Here is a 13,793-nt window from a genome sequence, read left to right as displayed (position 1 = left end):
CTGTTTAGGATCAGCTATCCAGTGTCAAAGATTTTAAATATTTGATTATCTCCATGTAATATTTCATTATGGAGAATAGCTGTGTCATTTGATGGTCCAAAAGCACATTGTTATTCTCTACCTATTTTCATTTTTATATGAATGTTATTATTTGTTCTTTGAACATGATTCTAAGACCATTATCCTATTATATATTTATTTAGACCAAAAGATGAGCCAGAAGTTCTTAAATAAGTTTTGATATCTAAGATATGAAGGGGTAAGCTTATTTTTGCCTTATGCTACCACTTATAATTAATGTAATTTAGTAGGTTTCCAGCTGTTTCATTTACAAATAACTACAATATTGTTGAATGATGTTGTATAGACTTTGAATTATTGCAAGACAAGAAAGATACTTTAAAAATATAGTATTCTGGGGAAGTAATGTTGAGATTTGTCATTCAAGGTGGCTAAGACGTTGGCTACGACACTGACTAATTGTCCCTAGAAAGTGGTTTTATTATATCTTATTTTAGACTTATATAGCTGCTGAAATTATGAACTTCAACCCAGAGTGAATCATAAAATTACGCCAACATCAAAACCATTATATTCTTCCTCAAAATAGCAATAGCGATAGCACTTAGACTGGTAGAGTAGAGTAGAGTAGAGTAGAGTAGAGTAGAATAGAATAGAATAGAATAGAATAGAATTCTTTATTGGCCAAGTGTATTTGGACACACAAGGAATTTGTCTTTGGTTCATATGCTCTCAATGTACATAAAAAGACAAGAAGATTAATAGTAATAGTAATGCAGCCTTAGTGAATAGTTTGACAGTGTGAGTGAATTATTTGTTTAGCAGAGTGATGGCGTTCAGAAAAAAAATATTCTTGTGCATAGCTCTTCTGGTGTGCAGTGCTCTATAGCATCCATTTTGAGGATAAGAGTTGAAACAATTTATGTCCAGGATACGAGGGGTCTGTAAATATTTTCACGGCCCTCTTTTTGACTCGTGCAAAATACAGGTTCTCAATGGAAGGCAGGTTGGTAGTAATTGGTTTTTCTGTGGTTCTAATTATCTGTTGAAGTCTGTGTCTATCTTGTCAGGTTGCAGAACAAAACTAGACAGTTATAGAGGTTCAGATGACAGACCCAATAGCTCCTCTGTAAAACTTATGCTTTACAGCACTCTCTGGGCAATTTACAATGTCACCATATTATCCCCAGCAATGTGGGTCATAATTTTACTGACCTCAGCAGGATGGAAGACTGAGTCAACCTTAACCCTGTCCGCATCAAATTCCAACTTCTCAACAAACAAGCCTCTGTGGAAATTGTAGATTCTTAAATGTTGTTCCTCTGAAATCACCAATGTCATCATCATTTCAGATCAAATGGTTCCAATGAACCAAGTCAAGGTGATTCTTTGACTCAATTTAGGATACTTTGTAGTAATATTTGTTTCCTGTATGTCAGAAGATGCCAAACTAAATGAGTAAACTGGAATTGTAAAATATTTTTTGTATCTGTGTTGTCGTTCTGTAAGATTTGTAATATAAAATGTTGGCGGCCATCCATTTGATTTTTTTTTTCCGAGCATCTGTTGTAAATCTTTGACGTTTACTGAAAATTTGTCATTTTACATTAATGAAAATGTCTACATGTGTACAGCTCAGTTACCACAACATCACCCTTTAAAACAACTTATAAAAGTGATAACATCAAGTAGCCTAATTTATTTTAATCAGCCTTCTGGCTGAATAGGACGATTCTGTCTTTATTATCAAGCTCTTATAAAGAATCTTTCTCATAAAGAATGTATTGTGCCAGCTGTATTATACTGTATTATACTCTTTAAAACATGTGATTCTTTTTAAGCTATTTGGTCAACCTAAGGGATCCCCCCCCCCCTCCAACTTCTGTTATTAGTTGCTTCAGATTCCTTGAAAAGAAAGGTGAGACAAGATAGACCTCCAGTAAAAAGACTCAAAGGTGTTTAAATGTCCCCTGGAGCTAAAATTACTTTTGAGTCATGACATTCTTTGGAGGTTATATGCTTGTGATTTGGAAACAAGTCAATTCTGAAAACAAAATTCATATGCTGTTATTAGAATAGTAAGATATCTTGAACTTTACCCTAGACCTTATTAATTTCTTGGATTTGGAACTGGTTTGTATGTTGCCTTAGTGTTTTCTCATACCTTCTGGCTTGGTTGACTATTGGGCTACCTCCATTACCTGACCAATTCTCTTGGTTACATATTATTTAGGAAATGTCTCAGCCCATTCCATTGATTTTATCTTGATCTAGAAGCCTTACATTACCTTTGTGACTAAATCTGAATATTATAGGCTGGAGCCTTGCCATTGATTCCAAATTTTGTTAGGAAAAACTGGAAGTGATCTAAGAAGATGGAATATAACCTATGAAAAACCTACAGAAAATGTTAGGCTGTAACTCTCAGGATCCTTTTGCTTTAATAGCACTGGGACTTACATACCAATTTACAGTGCTTTATAGTCCTCTCTAAGCAGTTTACAGAGTCAGTTTATTGCCCCCAACCATCTGGCTCTTCATATTACCCACCTCAGAAGGATGGAAGGCTAAGTCAACCTTGAGCCTGATGAGATTCGAACTGACAAACTGCTGGCAGCCGGCAATCAACAGAAGTAGCCTGCAGTACTGCACTCTAACCACTGCTCCACTAAGGCTCAATGATAGTGGCCAAGAAAAAAATCTATGGAATGATAAAAATGGAAAACTGTACAGCATCGTTAAAAGTGCCCAAAACTAATCAGAAGATCTAAGATCTGCTGGCTAAAACTATGGAATTCCAAAAATCTCCTGCTTCCAATCCCATTTAATGTTCCTGTTAGTAACAGCCTATTGCAATTCCTAACCAAGTGCACAGAAGGACTCTGAACACCACAATTTTCAATTCAGGCTGACTAACTTTTATCTAAACATAAAGAAACGTTCTTTGCCAGATCTTCTCAAGTCTCCAGCTGTAAAAGTTCCCAATTAAAAATTCTTTTCTTTCCCTTCAAAGGCAACATATCCAGCACAGATAACTTATAACACGGTCTTTAATGCTGTTAATGATTTGATATTTCTAAACAGTTATTTAAAAAATGGAAAGGAAAAAAAAAGAAAAAAGTAGATGGCTAGTTGGAAAGTTGCACCGCAGGGGAACTTACAGATGTCTACTTATTAAGAAAGTTTCATGAAGTAAAGGAACATCAGGTGCTCTCAGAAAAGCCTGGCTTAGAGACATTTAACATGTAGGCTATTTGTCCTCCTCCTAATCTTTTAAATCAGCCTACAAATGTAGTCTACAAATGTAGCCTACAAATGGAGAGGAAAGCTATGGCAAATCTAGACAGCATACTAAAAAGCAGAGACATCACTCTGCCAACAAAAGTGTGTATAGTCAAGGATATGGTTTTCCCACTTGCAATGTAGGGCTATGAAATTTGGACCACAAGGAAGGCTAAGCGCTAAAGAATTGAGGCTTTTGAATTATGGTGCTAGGTTGACAGAAGCTGAGACATGTAATGGGAGTTCACTCCATTACACAATGCTAGGGATTCGAACCGCTGAACTGCTGACCGTTCTGATTGACAAGCTCAGCTTCTTAGCCAATGAGCCACCATGTCCCATAACTTTAAATAACCCTGAAATGAAGTGTTGTATTATCTATACAATCTCAAGCTACGAAGGCCTTCAAATTCTATGGCAAAATTATAAGTTTTAATGTACTTGGAGAAGAAATTATTAGGTACATGGGAAATCAATTGTACCTTATTCTTTGATTCAACTTGGATAAAATCCAATTTCATTTTTGTCCCGACCCTATCTATTTCTTTTTCTAAATGTGGCTCTTGCTATATCCCTCAAAGGCAGATGTAGCTCTTGGCCTAGGAAAATATATCTATCTATAGCTCTCTCTCTCTCTCTCTCTCTCTCTCGCTCTATCTATCTATCTATCTATCTATCTATCTATCTATCTATCTATCTATCTCTCTATCTCTATCTCTATCTCTATCTCTACATACATACATACATACATACATACATACATACATACATACATCAATTTTCAGAACAGCTGAGAAAGAGTGGGGGGAAAGAAGTAAGGATACAATTATTTCTCTTACCCCAGTATATTGGTTCTTCTATTATGCTGAGTTTGGTCTAAGTAAATGTTGAAGAACATAACAATACATAGAGCCAGTATTAACCATTGACTTATTTCCACATGGAAAGTGCTTTACTTTGTTAAGGAAGGCACGGGTAAATAAAATACATGAAAAGAAAGATAATGACGGCTGAGGAGGTTAATTGGGAAGATGAGTGGAGAGCAAGACACCCACTATCCTCTTGAACACCTGTTTCCCAGCTAATTCATGCAGTAGCCTTGGTGTCTACAACTCAAAAAGCCACCTGCTGTTTTCTCAGCTTTCAAGTGCTATTTTTAAAGTGTTTGCCAAGAAGGGAAAGTCAGTCAGATAAAGTGATTTTTATTACTAGTCAGGAAAATAGGTGGCCTGTAAGTTTCAAGTTGGAGAAACTCAATAAAAGTGCCTAAATCCCTTGGTTAACCTCAAGGCAAAGTATCAAGCGAAGGATAGATGAATCTGTCAGTTTTGTTTTCTCCGGCATTTGTTCTTTCTTCTTGCTGATGTTTTAAATCTAATTTATGAAAACATTTATTAATTTTGACCATTAAACTCTCCTGAATTTTTACCTACCTGCACTGGTACAGTTTAATAAATGAAACTATCCTTGATGAAAATAATCATGCTGTAATCATGCTAAAGAGATGCAGTGGCTCAGTGGCTAAGACGCTGAGCTTGTCTTTCAGAAAGGTCAGCAGTCCAGCGGTTCAAATCCCTGTGCTGCATAATGGAGTGAGCTACTGTTACTTGTCCCAGCTTCTACCAACCTAGCAGTTCGAAAGCTCATAAAAATGCAATTTAGTGGGAAGATAACAGCGTTCTGTGCTTCTCGGTGTTTAGTCATGCCGGCCACATGACCACAGAGATGTCTTCGGACAGTGCTGGCTCTTCGTCTTTGAAATGGAGATGAGCACCGCCCCCTTGAGTCGGGAATGACTAGCACATATGTGCGAGGGGAATCTTTACCTTTAGTCATGCTAAGGATTTCTAATCACCATTGAAGATAGATTCAGAACTAGTCCATAAGAACTGAATATTGGAAACTGTTGTTTTTATGGATCAATCTGTCAGTCTACACTGCTTTCAATATTTTTGCCAATTCTCCCATTCTTTATTTTCCATTTATACATGAAATTTAAAGTTGTTTCTAAATCCATATTTTAAATAACCAAATGAAAACATTTCTGGTTCAATAAATTTGTTTACTGATTTGGTGCTCTCTGAGCTTGGTCTGAAGCAGCACTCACTAGTTGCTGAAGATATTACCCAGTTGGGTAATAAAGTGTTTGCAAGAAAACAACCAAATTCTGAGAATACCAAAGACTCTGCAGTTCAATCCTAAATTCAATCATAAATATTCTCTTCTATTAATAAGCTTATTAACATGGGAATATTGCACAAAATATATTATAGAGAAGGTTTAAAAACCCATCCACAGGCCATTTTTATATGGTACTCTGAACTACAACTCAACTCACCATATTTTAGAACGTTATATCAACCCTTTATGTGTTTAATTAATAGTTCAGCTTGTCTTGAGATCTCATGGAATTCAAGGTTAGCGTGAGGTATGGTTATAATAAAAAATTGATGGATTAAACCTGAAAAAAATGACCATCAGATAGAAGATTCCATAGAAGTCTCAATGTTTCTCTTGCTAAGTGAGCCATTTGTGTGAATTTTGCCCCATGTTGCATTCTGGACATAAATTGTTTTAACTCCTACCCTCAAAACGATGCTATAGAGCACTGCACACCACGACAATTAGACATAAGAACAGGTTTTTTTTTTCCTGAATGCCATCACTCTGCTAAACAAATAATTCCCTCAACACTGTCAAACTATTCACTAAGGCTGCACTACTATTACTATTAGTCCTCTCATCATTCCTATTACTCATCTCCTCCCACTTATGGACTGTAAATTTGTTGCTTGTATCCTTATGATTTATATTGATGTTGATTGTTTCCTGATTGCTTATTTGTACCCTAAGTGTTGTACCTTATGATTCTTGATGAATGTATCTTGTACTTTTATACATATATGCACCAAAGACAAATTCCTTGTGTGCCCAATCACACTTGGCCAATAAAGAATTCTATTCTATTCTGGGGACTTCCTGGGAGGAGCTTACTGGTGGAAGCAGCAAAAAATCAGCTGCCTCCGAATTCCTGGCTACGTACCTGATTAGAGGATCTTCCATCTGACGTCTTATCAGGTTTTCTTATCCTTCAGGCAAGAGGGAAAGAAGAAACTGTTTTGCTGGCAAATGCTCTTCGATTTTTGCAGCTTTTGTGCTTGCAAGGAAAGGGGGGCTAGCCCAAGGCAGAACGGCTGTCCGTGCTGGGAACTTCAAACTGCCTTGTGCAGGACAAAGTAGGTCTCTCCCACTCTGCTCTAAGTTTTGTTTGATTTAATCTTATCACGAGCTGAATCCGTTTACTGCGAGGACAATAATTGCTTATCAACATTTTAGCTTCTTCTTTTTTTTTCTCCTCCGAAAAATTATTTACTCAGAGGCTTCTAAAATGGCGCCGAGCAGGCTGGTTTCTCCGGTAATAACGAACACTTTTTGCTAATTCTCACAAGACTTCAAAAGAATTCAAAACAAAAGAGATAGCTTATCACATGTTTTGGTTTCACAATAGAAGAATTTTACTCCTTCATTAACTTTGCTTATTTGGAAGTTAAACGGTGATGAATCTGTTGAACGGTCTTGTTACAATGTTTACTCACTGAAACTTTTGCCAAGCCTTAAATTTCAAAATAAAAGCCTCTTTACTTAAAGCTGTATATTTAGGCAATAGAGTTTTATTAACTGCAGGCAGACAAATTTTGAAATGGCCTCAAAACCAAATATTAACTTGAAGTCGTCACCCTCTACTTCCAGGGGCACAACCTCAGTGCCTGGTACAAAGCTGCAGCCTCCACTTCCTACGCCCCCTGCTGGGGATGTGTTAACGAAAGAATTTTTTCTGAGTAATCTAAGCGAGGCTTTTAATGCACAGACAATTAAAATGGAAGATAAATTTAGAGATAATAGAGAGGAGAGAAAAGAGGAAATAAAAGAAATGAAAGAAGAAATTAAAAGTGAAATTAAAAGTGAAATAAAAGGACTTAAACAGGAGTTGTATGAGAAATTTGAGGCTAAGGTTGATAAAATTAGAGACGACATGCTGAGTCTTGTAACTGTATTAACAGAACATATTTCTGGAGTGGAAGATACTCTAGAGGTTCTTAATGATGCCAATGCTAACTTGACATTGAAAACAGAGGTGGTGGAACAAAAAGTGGAAAATGCTGAAAAAGAAATTATTATGATACAGTACCGACAAATGGAGTTCGCATTAAGAGTAAGGGGGCTGCGTGAGGAGAAACAGGAGAACCTGAAACAGATCCTATCGGAAGCTTTTGACCGCCTGATGGGAAGACCAGGGACCAACCAAGGCTGGCAAATTGACAAAGCTTACCGCGTTAACTCCTGGCTGGCAAAGCAGAAGCAGCTTCCTCGAGACATCGTTATATATTTTACTACAAGAGAGTTCAGAAATATGGTACTGCAAGCGTCTTATAACACTAAGCTTCAAATCGGCGGTCAAGACCTGGCTGTTTTGAAAGAGATACCACCTCAAATGTTAAGAGCCAGAAGAGACTACGCTTTTTTGGTCGAAGAACTCAGAAATCGTCAGATACAGTATAGATGGGATGCACCATTTGGCATCATATTTACATTTGATAAGCAAAGGTACCGCCTCAACTCTGTATGGAAAGCCCGAGATTTTTATTATAATATATTGAAGGCCGGACACCCTGCACCATCTGGACCTAGAGAAAGACCACAAGAAGGACAGGATAGACAGCAAACTACACAACCACCAGACAAGATGGAGCATCTCTCTTCTCTAGAAGTGCAAGGTGCTATGGAACCAAGACCTAGCCGCATGACTACTAGACGTATGGAGAAACAAGCTAAGAGGCAACAGCATCAACAATCATCGGCCATCGATCAAGGAACTACAACAACAAATCTGGAAGCAGTGGGAGGAGCTAGACCTAAGGTTAAACAGGCCGTGCAGGAAGCTCTAAAAATGCTTCAACCAACCAAAGATGACAACTAAGATTTTAACATGGAATGTCAATGGACTGAACTCTCCACAGAAGAGGAAGAAAATATTTCATTATCTTAAACAGTTTAAGAACGATGTAATTTGTTTGCAAGAAACTCATATCAAGTCAACTGATCAAAAATATTTGATCAACTCAAAACTTGGTCAACATTTTGCAGCTTCTGCTATGGAAAAGAAGAATGGTATAGTTGTATACTTAAGAAAAGATATGAAAGCTGAATTAATAGAAGCAGATCCCTTCGGAAGATATATTGCTTTAGACTTAATCTTAGAAGGGAAAAAGACATTACTTTTGGGAATTTATGCTCCCAATCAACAGCAAGATAGATTCTATAGAAATCTTCATGCTAAATTAGTACAGTGGGACTATAGTTCCTGTATACTATTGGGTGACTGGAATGGAGTGATAGACACTAAGAGAGATAAGAAGATTTCCCGCCTAAATACCAAGATGCGAGCAAAGTTACCCAAATCTTTCTTTGACATTATGGATGATTTTGAATTGAGAGATATCTGGCGAGAAAGAAATGCAGAGGAATATGACTTCACTTTCTTCTCGGACAGGCATCAATCCCTTTCAAGGATCGATTTTATTCTAACCACTAATGATTTGCTTTCTAGGGTCAAGAAAACAAAGATTGCAGCTAGAGTCCTTTCGGACCATAACCCAGTTTGGATGGAGTTGGGAAGGGTAGTGCAGGCAAGAAGGTTTTGGAGACTGAATGAAAATTTATTTAGATATGAAAACTATATTAATGATTGTAAAAAATTACTATCTGAATATTTTGTTTTGAATATGAATAAGGGTACATCTATGGAATTTGTATGGGATGCAAGCAAAGCGTATATGAGAGGAGTTTTGATGAATATAAATAAAACACATAGAAATAAGCAAGGGCTAAAACGAACAGAACTGGAAGAGGAAATTAAGAGAAAAGAGCTGGAGTTAACAAGGAAACCAGACGATACAAAGGTTAAGGAAGCTATTAACATATTAAAATCTCAATTTGACATGTTGATCTCTGACCAGGTAGCTACTAATTTATTATATGCAAAACACAATACTTTTTGTAATGCAAACAAACCTGGCAGATGGTTAGCTTATCAGATTAGGAAAAAAAGGAAAACTCGAAATATATCTAAACTGATTTACAGAGGGAAGGAGGTGTTCCAACAGGAAGAGATTCAAAAGGCTTTCTGGGAATTTTTTACAGAACTGTATAAAGGGGATAAAATTAATGGTTTAGACATAGACAAATATTTAGACAAGGAGAAAATACCTTCAGTTAGAGAAGAACACAGGCAAAAATTGAATCAACCAATAACCTCGGGGGAAATCCTGCAGGTAATTAAGCAATTAAAGCCAGGGAAAGCACCAGGTACAGATGGCTTGACAGCGGTTTACTACAAAAACTTACAGTTAGAAATGGTAGAACCTCTTAGAGAATTATTTAATATGATTCAAACGGAAGGTAAAGTCCCTCCATCTTGGAAGACAGCGTTTATATCTTTGATACCCAAAGAAGATCAAGATACTACTCAACCCAAAAATTATAGACCCATTTCATTACTGAATGTAGATTATAAAATTTTTACTAAAATATTAGCAAATAGGTTAATGTTGGTCATTCAACAATTGATACATACGGACCAAACAGGTTTTATACAAGGGAGACAGATGAAAAGTAATGTCAGATTAATTATTAATGCATTAGAATATTTGGGAAAGAACAACCAGATCCCTGCTGCGTTTATATTTTTGGATGCTGAGAAGGCCTTTGATCGAGTTAACTGGCAATTTCTGCTGAAGATATTGCAAAAAATGCAGATAGGAGATAATTTTTTACAGTCAATTAAAGCAATATACCAACAGCAAACAGCACAAATCATAGTCAATGGAAGTTTAACAGACTCTTTTCAAATTGGAAAAGGTACAAGACAGGGTTGTCCTTTGTCCCCATTATTGTTTATTATAACTTTGGAAGTATTGTTGAATAAAATACGGGGCTTGGATGGTTTAAAAGGGATCAAGATTAGGCAGCAAGAATATAGAGTCCGCGCTTTTGCGGATGATTTGGTCATAATATTGGAACAACCGCAGGAATCCAGTATGGTTTTAATGAATACGATTAATCAATATGGTCAAGTGTCTGGCTTTAAAATAAACTTAGGAAAAACCAAAATATTAGCTATAAATATGAATATTAAACAAAAGGAAGAATTAGGAGTGATGCTGGGATGTGAGGTAGTTAAAAAAGTCAAATATCTTGGAGTTAACATTTTAACTTCAAATGGGAAATTATATAAGCATAATTATGAACCACTTTGGCATAGCATACAGACAGAGATGAAAAAATGGGAGAAATTGCACTTATCTTTGCTGGGCAGGATAGCGGCAGTGAAATGAACATTTTACCAAAATTTTTATTTCTTTTCCAAATGTTACCTATACTTAAAAAAGATGCGAACCTTTTAGAATGGCAGAAGGGTATCAACAAATTTGTGTGGGCAGGAAAGAAGCCGAGGGTAAAGATGAAAATAATGCAAGATGTACGTGAGAGAGGAGGATTGAAACTACCTAATTTAAAACTATATTATGATGCAGTGGCATTATCTGTAATTAGTGATTGGATTCATTTAACCAATGATAGAATATTGAACATTGAGGGACACGATCTGGTATTTGGTTGGCATGCTTACCTGTTATTCAACAAAAAATTGGATAAGAACTTTAAAAGTCATATTTTGAGAAATGCTTTATTGCGGGTTTGGAAGAAATACCAATATAAATTAAATGACAAGATACCCATGTGGGCAATTCCTAGACATGCAATTGAAAATATGAATACAGCACAAAAACAGGATAGATTTACTTACAGACAGCTTCTTACCTCGGAAAGGGGGGTATTACAATTAAAATCTTTAGAGGTATTAAAAGAGGAGAAGGTAGTTCAAACATGGTTCCAGTATGGGCAATTACAGGCTAGGTGGAAAATAGATCAAAAAATCGGCTTTATTCAAGTTGAGGATAATCTGTTTAAACAAATAAGAGATCAAAGCTTAATGCATATAAAGAGGATATATAATGTATTAATACAGATGGATTCGGAAACAGAATTAGTTAAAGATTGTATGATAAAATGGGCTCAAAATATTGAGGAACCAATAATGTTGGATACATGGGAAAGAATTTGGGTAAGAAATGTGAAATTTACACAAGCTCAAAATCTGAGAGAAAATTTTTACAAGATGTTTTATAGATGGCATTTAGATCCTAAAAAGTTGGCTTCTATGTATCCGAATGTACAGCCTAAATGTTGGAGGTGTGGTTCTCTCGATGCTACATATTATCATATATGGTGGACCTGCCAAAAGGTTAAGGCATTTTGGATAAAAATATGGTGGGTCATGCAAAATGTTTTTAAAAAAAGGATAAAGTTTATTCCTCAGTTATTTTTACTAGGTATATGTACTGATTTTACAGTGGTAGAGACCAATTTGATCCTGCACCTGATAACTGCAGCAAGACTGTTGGTGGCGCAATATTGGAAGAAGGAAGACTTGCCTACAATCCAAGAATGGACATTGAAAGTAACAAACTTAGCTGAAATGGCTAAAATATCGGCATATCTCAAAGATCATTCAAATGAGAGATATAAACGAGACTGGAAAAAATGGATTGACTATATACAAAATAAATACGGGACTAAGAAATTCCAGTTAGCCTATGCTTAAGATCAGAAATGATTTAAACTGTTAAAAGTTAGTTCAGTAAGAAGAAGCTAAGTTCAATCTAGAATGTCATTAATTTCTTTATTTCTTTTTTCTCAATAGATTTTAGACTGTGTTAGTTAAAAATCCATACCGTGTACGGGTTCTGGGAAGTCGGGGGGGGAAGGAGGAGGGGGGATGGGGGGGTGGAGGGAGGGAGGGGTACACACAACAAAAAAAATTGTATTTCAATGTCTTAATGATTGACAAATGATGACATATTTGTGTTTGTTTTTTTTTAAAGAAAAATAATAAAAAAGTTCTCTTAAAAAAAAAAAAATAAAGAATTCTATTCTATTCTGTTGACCTCACCTCATTCCTAACAGGTCAGTAGGAGCGTGCATAAGTGCACCAGCGTGCCTAACGTCCCTGTCCTACCATCCCCATTTATTTGTCCCCATTTCCTGTGTTCTTATTCATGTTTATTCTTATTCCTGTTATCTTGTACATGAGTGACAGAATAAATAAATAAATAAATAAGCAAGCAAGCTTACCTGGCTAGTACATGCAAATTAACTTCTAAAAGAAAATGAAAAATTATGTTGAATGGGGGCGGGGAATTGAAGCGTGCGGACTTCTGAGTAGGAAAATCCCAACATTTGTTATTGTGCTATTTATAATTCTGCAACTGAAAGCAATAAAGAGCTAATGTGAAATACATCAAATAATGTTACATTTTTGAAATGTTTTCTGCCTCTCCCAGAGATGCTAATAGGTGGGAAATAGTGGGCGAGCTGTTGCCTGCCAATAATGCAGAGTTCCCTAATGTAATAGAAAAATCTTATGCATTCAGGAATAAAATGAATTCAATAATTACTTGAGGGATCCTTAGCTATTTGATTTAATATACTCATAATACCTGCTATTAAATAAAGCCACCATTTACTTCACCTGAGCATATGCAGCATGGGCTATATTTTACATGTTAAATGAAAGAAAGGGATGGTTATAACTAGCAAATACACAAGGTAAATGACCACTGCTTTGCTAAAGACAAACTGGGACCCAAAACTGTTAAACATAAAAGTAAGATCACTTTGGGAAAACATAGCAATTTGTACTGAGGCCACTGCTTGTCCCATTGATCCAAATGAAGGTGAGGGGTCCTTGGTGCTCTCTGAGCTTAGTGGGTTTTTTTTAAAAAAAAACATTTCATTACCCATCTAGCAGTGGTGAAATCCTCCTGGTTCGGCCTGGTTCGGCCAAAATGGTAGGGACAATTGTTGTTGGTTCTGCGAACTGGTAGTAAAAAAAATAAAAGCTTCTGAGGATCACGAGGCTCAGCTGTGAGTTGCGCAATCATTGGAAACTTTTTTCCCCTCGCTTTTTAAAGCATTTTTTCCCTGCTGGTTCAGGCAAATAAGCAAGAAAAAAATGCTTTAAAAAGCGAGGGAAAAAATCTTCCGTCGATCACACGGATCAGCTGTAAGAGCCACGATTGTTGGAACCTCTTTTTTTTTCATTTTTTAAAGCAGGATTTTCCTGCCTATTCTCCCAAACTGGAAGGCAAAAAATGCTTTGAAAAGTGAAAAAAAAGTTGGCCATGCCCACCCAGTCACATGACCCACCACCACCAAGCCACGCCCACAGAACCAGTGGCCAAAAAAAAAAATAGATTTCACCACTGCCACCTAGATTATCACTGATGATGTTACCTAGTTTGGGTAATGTTTTCTGTAAGAAACCAACCAAGCTTAGAGAGCAGCAAGAAACCCTCATTTCAGCTCTGAGC

The 13,793-nt window shown here is 36.4% G+C and overlaps 1 protein-coding gene across 1 annotated transcript in view; it reads left to right on the top strand.

The window, feature by feature from the left end:
- The window catches only part of CDH8 (cadherin 8), a 226,476-nt gene that overhangs the window by 207,551 nt on the left and 5,132 nt on the right, over nt 1-13,793 (top strand).

Source organism: Thamnophis elegans, chromosome 14 (assembly GCF_009769535.1).
Source record: "Thamnophis elegans isolate rThaEle1 chromosome 14, rThaEle1.pri, whole genome shotgun sequence".
In the NCBI taxonomy this organism is placed as follows: domain Eukaryota; kingdom Metazoa; phylum Chordata; class Lepidosauria; order Squamata; family Colubridae; genus Thamnophis; species Thamnophis elegans.
This window is presented reverse-complemented; position numbering and strand designations above follow the sequence as displayed.